At 42.2% G+C, this 7,907-nt stretch overlaps 1 long non-coding RNA gene across 1 annotated transcript; it reads right to left on the bottom strand.

Moving 5' to 3' along the window:
• LOC118291645 lies at positions 1-1,647 on the bottom strand. Its single transcript, XR_004786729.2, has 2 exons — positions 1,316-1,647; positions 1-612 (listed from the first exon to the last, which is right to left on the bottom strand). It is a non-coding gene; the product is annotated as an uncharacterized LOC118291645 (long non-coding RNA).
• Positions 1,648-7,907: the final 6,260 nt, after the last annotated feature.

The following is a 7,907-nucleotide window of genomic DNA, read 5'->3' as shown; positions in this document are numbered from 1 at the left end:
AGTTCGTTGTTGTAAGTTTATTTGGAGACGTTTTAAATCATCGCTCACGTGGCTTCACATTTACCACCAGATTAATCCGGCGGAGGATTGTTCAGAACGTCTCCGTGTCCCGACCTGCCGCAGGCCTGTGAACACTGGAGTCATGGACGCAGCCGGACAAGGAGGGTTGTGTCGAGATTGGACTCGTCAGATGAGGACACGGCTCCTCCGCCGCTGCCTCTTGACCGTGCTGCTCCTCATCAGGGCCGATGAAGGTGGACGGAGGTCAGCGGAGGTCGACGGAGGTCGCTGTGACCCCCGGAGCCCCGGCGGGAGACGCAGACGACGCGGTTCTTCTGTAACTGGCTGCGACCCGACGCTCCACACTGACACGACGCTGCTGCTTCTCATCTTGAGGAAACAGAAAAAGAACAAAACCTCTGCGACAGAACGCAGTCGCCTCCCGTCTTCTCAGACGACCTTGGAGCCTCTTCCTCTAGAAACCTGACCTGTTTCTCTGAAGGAAAATCATCACCTCCACTCCCTCTGAATGCGTCTCTTTGTCATCGCTTCTATCGCCGCAACAGTTTGTGTCTGATGCTGATTCGTGTCGAAGTCGCTCGGCACATTGATCTGAAATGTACAATGAAAGAAAAGTGGATCAAAAGGAAAAGGGCAGAAGAGAGAGAGAGACGTAAAGTGAGATGATTAAAGGAACACGAGACGAGACTGAAGAGAAGAGGTGGAGGTTTAAAGAAGACATGACAGCACGGTGATGAAGAGGAGGAGGAGGAGGAGGAGCGTTTAATGTCAAAGGAATTCAATTCCTCTGTATTGTTTCATTAATTTAAATACATCAAAATATCTGAAATGAACTCAGTGTCGGTGGAAACTACAGACTGTGAACAAAGATGGATGACGACGCGTCTCCTCTTCGACCCGTTGCACAAAAATAAAAACAAAAATATCTCAGATTCCAGCGCTGCTCTCGACCAATCCTGAGTCAGTGTCAGCTGTCAATCATGACGTTGTTATATATCATCAAATATGTGATGAGAAGCAAAGTGATCAGAAACATGAACACGTGAACAAACATCAGTGATGAGAACGACCTCACATGACATGAGGGGGCGGGGCTTATGAGCTGTACTGCAGCCAGACACCAGGGGGCGGGGCTTATGAGCTGTACTGCAGCCAGACACCAGGGGGCGGGGCTTATGAGCTGTACTGCAGCCAGACACCAGGGGGCGGGGCTTATGAGCTGTACTGCAGCCAGACACCAGGGGGCGGGGCTTATGAGCTGTACTGCAGCCAGACACCAGGGGGCGGGGCTTACGGAGAAGGTACGAAATTCATCAAAGACGCCGTCGAATTCTCGACGACAGCGACGACTCACTGGACTCTTTCACTTTACACATTTAAAAAAATAAACATCTATATATATCACAGATCTGATTCTACGAACGATCAGCGGACTCAGTGTCAGTCAACAAGAGTCAGAAGAAAGAAAACAAATGTGTTAATTGTGCCGGAAAATGTTTGGTGAACAAACTCAGATGTTCTGCCAAACTCTCCAGATCCGGTTGGACTTGTTGGCTTTGGCTCTCTGAGGTGTGAGAGGATTTAGATACCACACACACACACACACACACACACACACACACACACACACACACACACTTAAGAATTTAATGAGTCAACTGTCGAATCACCAAAACGTCCTGAGGTGTCACCAGGCGTCGCTCTTTGTTCTCCGGGTGTGGTTTGTTTTCTCTCTCTTTGACAAAAGGAAACGCTTCTGTCCAAACCGTCGCCTCTTTGGTTTTGACTTGAACACCAACCCAGCGCAGTGACGCAGTCTCACAGGACCGATCTCGTCCGTCGGTCTGAGATCGTCCAGGATTCTAGGTTCCAAGTCAAGTGTCCCAAGTCCCAACAAAAATCTCGAACTGTCCTTTTCACCTAAATAGAAATATGATTCATGACTGAACCGCTCCGTCCCACTCTTTATTGCCGGATCTATGGAACAAGGCAACACACGTCTGATACAATGTTCAGAGGTGCCAGAAGAAACACTGAGTTCCAGGACTCTGGCTCCTCTCGTCTGGCAGCAGGACGCGTTCACATATCTGGACGTCCTGTGAGACTGCGTCACTGCGCTGGGTTGGTGTTCAAGTCAAAACCAAAGAGGCGACGGTTTGGACAGAAGCGTTTCCTTTTGTCAAAGAGAGAGAAAACAAACCTCACCCGGAGAACAAAGAGCGACGCCTGGTGACACCTCAGGACGTTTTGGTGATTCGACAGTTGACTCATTAAATTCTTAAGTGTGTGTGTGTGTGTGTGTGTGTGTGTGTGTGGTATCTAAATCCTCTCACACCTCAGAGAGCCAAAGCCAACAAGTCCAACCGGATCTGGAGAGTTTGGCAGAACATCTGAGTTTGTTCACCAAACATTTTCTGGCACAATTAACACATTTGTTTTCTTTCTTCTGACTCTTGTTGACTGACACTGAGTCCGCTGATCGTTCGTAGAATCAGATCTGTGATATATATAGATGTTTATTTTTTTAAATGTGTAAAGTGAAAGAGTCCAGTGAGTCGTCGCTGTCGTCGAGAATTCGACGGCGTCTTTGATGAATTTCGTACCTTCTCCGTAAGCCCCGCCCCCTGGTGTCTGGCTGCAGTACAGCTCATAAGCCCCGCCCCCTGGTGTCTGGCTGCAGTACAGCTCATAAGCCCCGCCCCCTGGTGTCTGGCTGCAGTACAGCTCATAAGCCCCGCCCCCTGGTGTCTGGCTGCAGTACAGCTCATAAGCCCCGCCCCCTGGTGTCTGGCTGCAGTACAGCTCATAAGCCCCGTTAATTTGATGTATTTAAAAGACCGACGGACGATCTCAGACCGACCAGGACGTCTGGTCACCACAGTGTGAATCACTGAACCTGAAATACAAATCAAAATCAATATAACCGGATGTTACAGCAGCAGAGGAACCAGATAGAGACACAATTAATTATAGTTATTATATCTGTTTTAAATGAATTGTCTTCATTCGTCCTAAAAACAGAATCTCATTAAACGGACGGGAGGAACTGAAACTCGAGTCGCTTCACTTTGTCGACATGTTTTAAACAACCGAGCGAATCTGAGGAGACGTCTGCGTCTGAGCTCCGTCCTGACAAACTGCACTCGTTTTAATTTAGGTTCTTTTCTTAATTATGATTTAATGAAGTGTGGAGGAGGATGTAAAAGAAAAGACAGTGAGTCAAAGGTTCTTCAGTGAATCTGTCTCACGACGCGTCCGACTCTCACGTGAAATGAAAAGTGATTCAGATGAAAAGTGATTCAGATGAAAAGTGATTCAGATGAAAAGTGATTCAGATGAAAAGTGATTCAGATGAAAAGTGATTCAGATGAAAAGTGATTCTTTCCTGGTGTCACTTGTTTGTTGTTTGTATAGTTGACGTGGTCACGAGACGCCGCGGCCTCGATCTCAGTGCTGAAGAGAGAGAGTTTATAAAAAGATTATTTTAATGACACAAAACTGAACACGTCTTTGTCTGACGTCTCTTTTCTCTCCGAGGGACTTTTACTTTAATCTGATCTCAGTTTATATGTTTCACTTCAGTTTCCAGGTTGAACGTCATGAATCATCGCCTCTTCATCATCATCACCTCTTCATCATCATCACCTCTTCATCATCATCGCCTCTTCATCATCGCCTTTTCATCATCATCACCTCTTCATCATCATCGCCTCTTCATCATCACCTCTTCATCATCATCACCTCTTCATCATCATCGCCTCTTCATCATCATCGCCTCTTCATCATCATCGCCTCTTCATCATCATCACCTCTTCATCATCATCGCCTCTTCATCATCGCCTCTTCATCATCATCGCCTCTTCATCATCATCGCCTCTTCATCATCGCCTCTTCATCATCATCACCTCTTCATCATCATCCCCTCTTCATCATCGCCTCTTCATCATCATCCCCTCTTCATCATCATCCCCTCTTCATCATCGCCTCTTCATCATCATCCCCTCTTCATCATCATCCCCTCTTCATCATCGCCTCTTCATCATCATCATCTCTTCATCATCATCACCTCTTCGTCATCATTGCCTCTTCATCATCATCGCCTCTTCATCATCATCGCCTCTTCATCATCACTTCTTCATCATCCCCTCTTCATAATCATCATCTCTTCATCATCATCATCTCTTTATCATTGCCTCTTCATCATCGCCTCTTCATCATCACCTCTTCATCATCATCACCTGTTCATCATCACCTCTTCATCATCCACATATCTTCATCATCCCCTCTTCATCATCATCATCTCTTCCTTATCACCTCTTCATCATCACCGCTTCATCATCACCTCTTCATCATTGCAGAGGTGAGATTCATGTCTGACCCTTGACCTCCCTGCTCGAGGGCGATAAGAGAGAGAGTGAGATTCAACCTCCTCCTGGGACGTCCCAGCATCTGCCAAGTGTGTGTGTGTGTGTGTGTGTGTCACACACACAGAGAGAGAGAATGTGAGTAAATGTGTGTTTGTGTTGTGAGAGAAAAAAAAGTGAAAATGAGAAATGTGTGAATCTGTGTGAAAGAAATGCAAAGTGTGACTGAGTGAAGTGTGTGTGTGTGTGTGTGTGTGTGTGTGTGAGTGTGTGTGTGTGTGTGTGTGTGTGTGTGTGTGTGTGTGTGTGTGTGTGAGTGTGAGTGTGTGTGTGTGAGTGTGTGTGTGTGTGTATGTGTGAGTGTGTGTGAGTGTGTGTGAGTGTCTGTGTGTGTGTGTGTGTGAGTGTGTGTGTGTGTGTGTGTGTGTGTGTGTGTGAGTGTGTGTGTGTGTCCTCTGCCCTCTTCCAGCTGTTGTTTCTTCTTCTCTCTGTGGATGAAGAACAAAACTCCTGCAGCAAAACTACAAAAAAACTGTGACATCAAAAAAAAATTGGAAAAGTAGGAAACTTTTTCTCCGCCTCCTCGTTGTCGCTGCAGCCAGATGGAAAGAGACAGAACAATGATTAAGTTAGAATTAATTTGTTTGTGTCGACTAACAGATTAATGGAGAGTTATAGATTATATACAGTCAGTGATCGTCTTTATATACAGTCTCTGATCGTCTTCATATACAGTCTCTGATCGTCTTTATATACAGTCAGTGATCGTCTTTATATACAGTCAGTGATCGTCTTCATATACAGTCAGTGATCGTCTTTATATACAGTCTCTGATCGTCTTTATATACAGTCAGTGATCGTCTTCATATACAGTCAGTGATCGTCTTCATATACAGTCTCTGATCGTCTTTATATACAGTCTCTGATCGTCTTTATATACAGTCAGTGATCGTCTTTATATACAGTCAGTGATCGTCTTTATATACAGTCAGTGATCGTCTTTATATACAGTCAATGATCATCTTTATATACAGTCAGTGATCATCTTTATATACAGTCAGTGATCGTCTTTATATACAGTCAGTGATCGTCTTCATATACAGTCAGTGATCGTCTTCATATACAGTCTCTGATCGTCTTTATATACAGTCTCTGATCGTCTTTATATACAGTCAGTGATCGTCTTTATATACAGTCAGTGATCGTCTTTATATACAGTCAGTGATCGTCTTTATATACAGTCAGTGATCGTCTTTATATACAGTCAATGATCATCTTTATATACAGTCAGTGATCGTCTTTATATACAGTCAGTGATCGTCTTTATATACAGTCAATGATCATCTTTATATACAGTCAGTGATCATCTTTATATACAGTCAGTGATCGTCTTTATATACAGTCACTGATCGTCTTTATATACAGTCAGTGATCGTCTTTATATACAGTCAGTGATCGTCTTTATATACAGTCTCTGATCGTCTTCATATACAGTCTCTGATCGTCTTTATATACAGTCAGTGATCGTCTTCATATACAGTCAGTGATCGTCTTTATATACAGTCAGTGATCGTCTTTATATACAGTCAATGATCATCTTTATATACAGTCAGTGATCGTCTTTATATACAGTCAGTGATCGTCTTTATATACAGTCACTGATCGTCTTTATATACAGTCAGTGATCATCTTTATATACAGTCTCTGATCGTCTTTATATACAGTCGCTTATCGTCTTTATATACAGTCAGTGATCGTCTTCATATACAGTCAGTGATCGTCTCTATATAAAGTCACTGATCGTCTTTATATACAGTCAGTGATCGTCGTTATATACAGTCAGTGATCGTCTTCATATACAGTCGCTTATCGTCTTTATATACAGTCGCTTATCGTCTTTATATACAGTCAGTGATCGTCTTTATATACAGTCAGTGATCATCTTTATATACAGTCTCTGATCGTTTTAATATACAGTCAGTGATCGTCTTTATATACAGTCACTGATCGTCTTTATATACAGTCAGTGATCGTCTTTATATACAGTCAGTGATCGTCTTTATATACAGTCTCTGATCGTCTTTATATACAGTCAGTGATCGTCTTTATATAAAGTCACTGATCGTCTTTATATACAGTCAGTGATCGTCTTTATATACAGTCAGTGATCGTCTTTATATACAGTCAGTGATCGTCTTTATATACAGTCGCTTATCGTCTTTATATACAGTCGCTTATCGTCTTTATATACAGTCAGTGATCGTCTTTATATACAGTCACTGATCGTCTTTATATACAGTCAGTGATCATCTTTATATACAGTCTCTGATCGTCTTTATATACAGTCGCTTATCGTCTTTATATACAGTCAGTGATTGTCTTCATATACAGTCAGTGATCGTCTCTATATAAAGTCACTGATCGTCTTTATATACAGTCAGTGATCGTCTTTATATACAGTCAGTGATCGTCTTCATATACAGTCGCTTATCGTCTTTATATACAGTCGCTTATCGTCTTTATATACAGTCAGTGATCGTCTCTATATAAAGTCACTGATCGTCTTTATATACAGTCAGTGATCGTCTTTATATACAGTCTCTGATCGTCTTTATATACAGTCAGTGATCGTCTTTATATACAGTCAGTGATCGTCTTTATATACAGTCACTGATCGTCTTTATATACAGTCTCTGATCGTCTTTATATACAGTCTCTGATCGTCTTTATATACAGTCAGTGATCGTCTTTATATAAAGTCACTGATCGTCTTTATATACAGTCAGTGATCGTCTTTATATACAGTCAGTGATCGTCTCTATATAAAGTCACTGATCGTCTTTATATACAGTCAGTGATCGTCTTTATATACAGTCTCTGATCGTCTTTATATAAAGTCAGTGATCGTCTTTATATACAGTCAGTGATCGTCTTTATATACAGTCACTGATCGTCTTTATATACAGTCTCTGATCGTCTTTATATACAGTCAGTGATCGTCTTTATATAAAGTCACTGATCGTCTTTATATACAGTCAGTGATCGTCTTTATATACAGTCAGTGATCGTCTCTATATAAAGTCACTGATCGTCTTTATATACAGTCAGTGATCGTCTTTATATACAGTCTCTGATCGTCTTTATATAAAGTCACTGATCGTCTTTATATACAGTCAGTGATCGTCTTTATATACAGTCAGTGATCGTCTTTATATACAGTCACTGATCGTCTTTATATACAGTCAGTGATCGTCTTTATATACAGTCACTGATCGTCTTTATATACAGTCACTGATCGTCTTTATATACAGTCAGTGATCGTCTTTATATACAGTCAGTGATCGTCTTTATATACAGTCACTGATCGTCTTTATATACAGTCACTGATCGTCTTTATATACAGTCTCTGATCGTCTTTATATACAGTCACTGATCGTCTTTATATACAGTCGCTTATCGTCTTTATATACAGTCTCTGATCGTCTTTATATACAGTCTCTGATCGTCTTTATATACAGTCGC

This window comes from Scophthalmus maximus, chromosome 22 (genome assembly GCF_022379125.1).
Source record: "Scophthalmus maximus strain ysfricsl-2021 chromosome 22, ASM2237912v1, whole genome shotgun sequence".
NCBI lineage: Eukaryota > Metazoa > Chordata > Actinopteri > Pleuronectiformes > Scophthalmidae > Scophthalmus > Scophthalmus maximus.
Note: the sequence above shows the minus strand (reverse complement) of the source record. Positions and strands in the feature narration are given on the sequence as shown.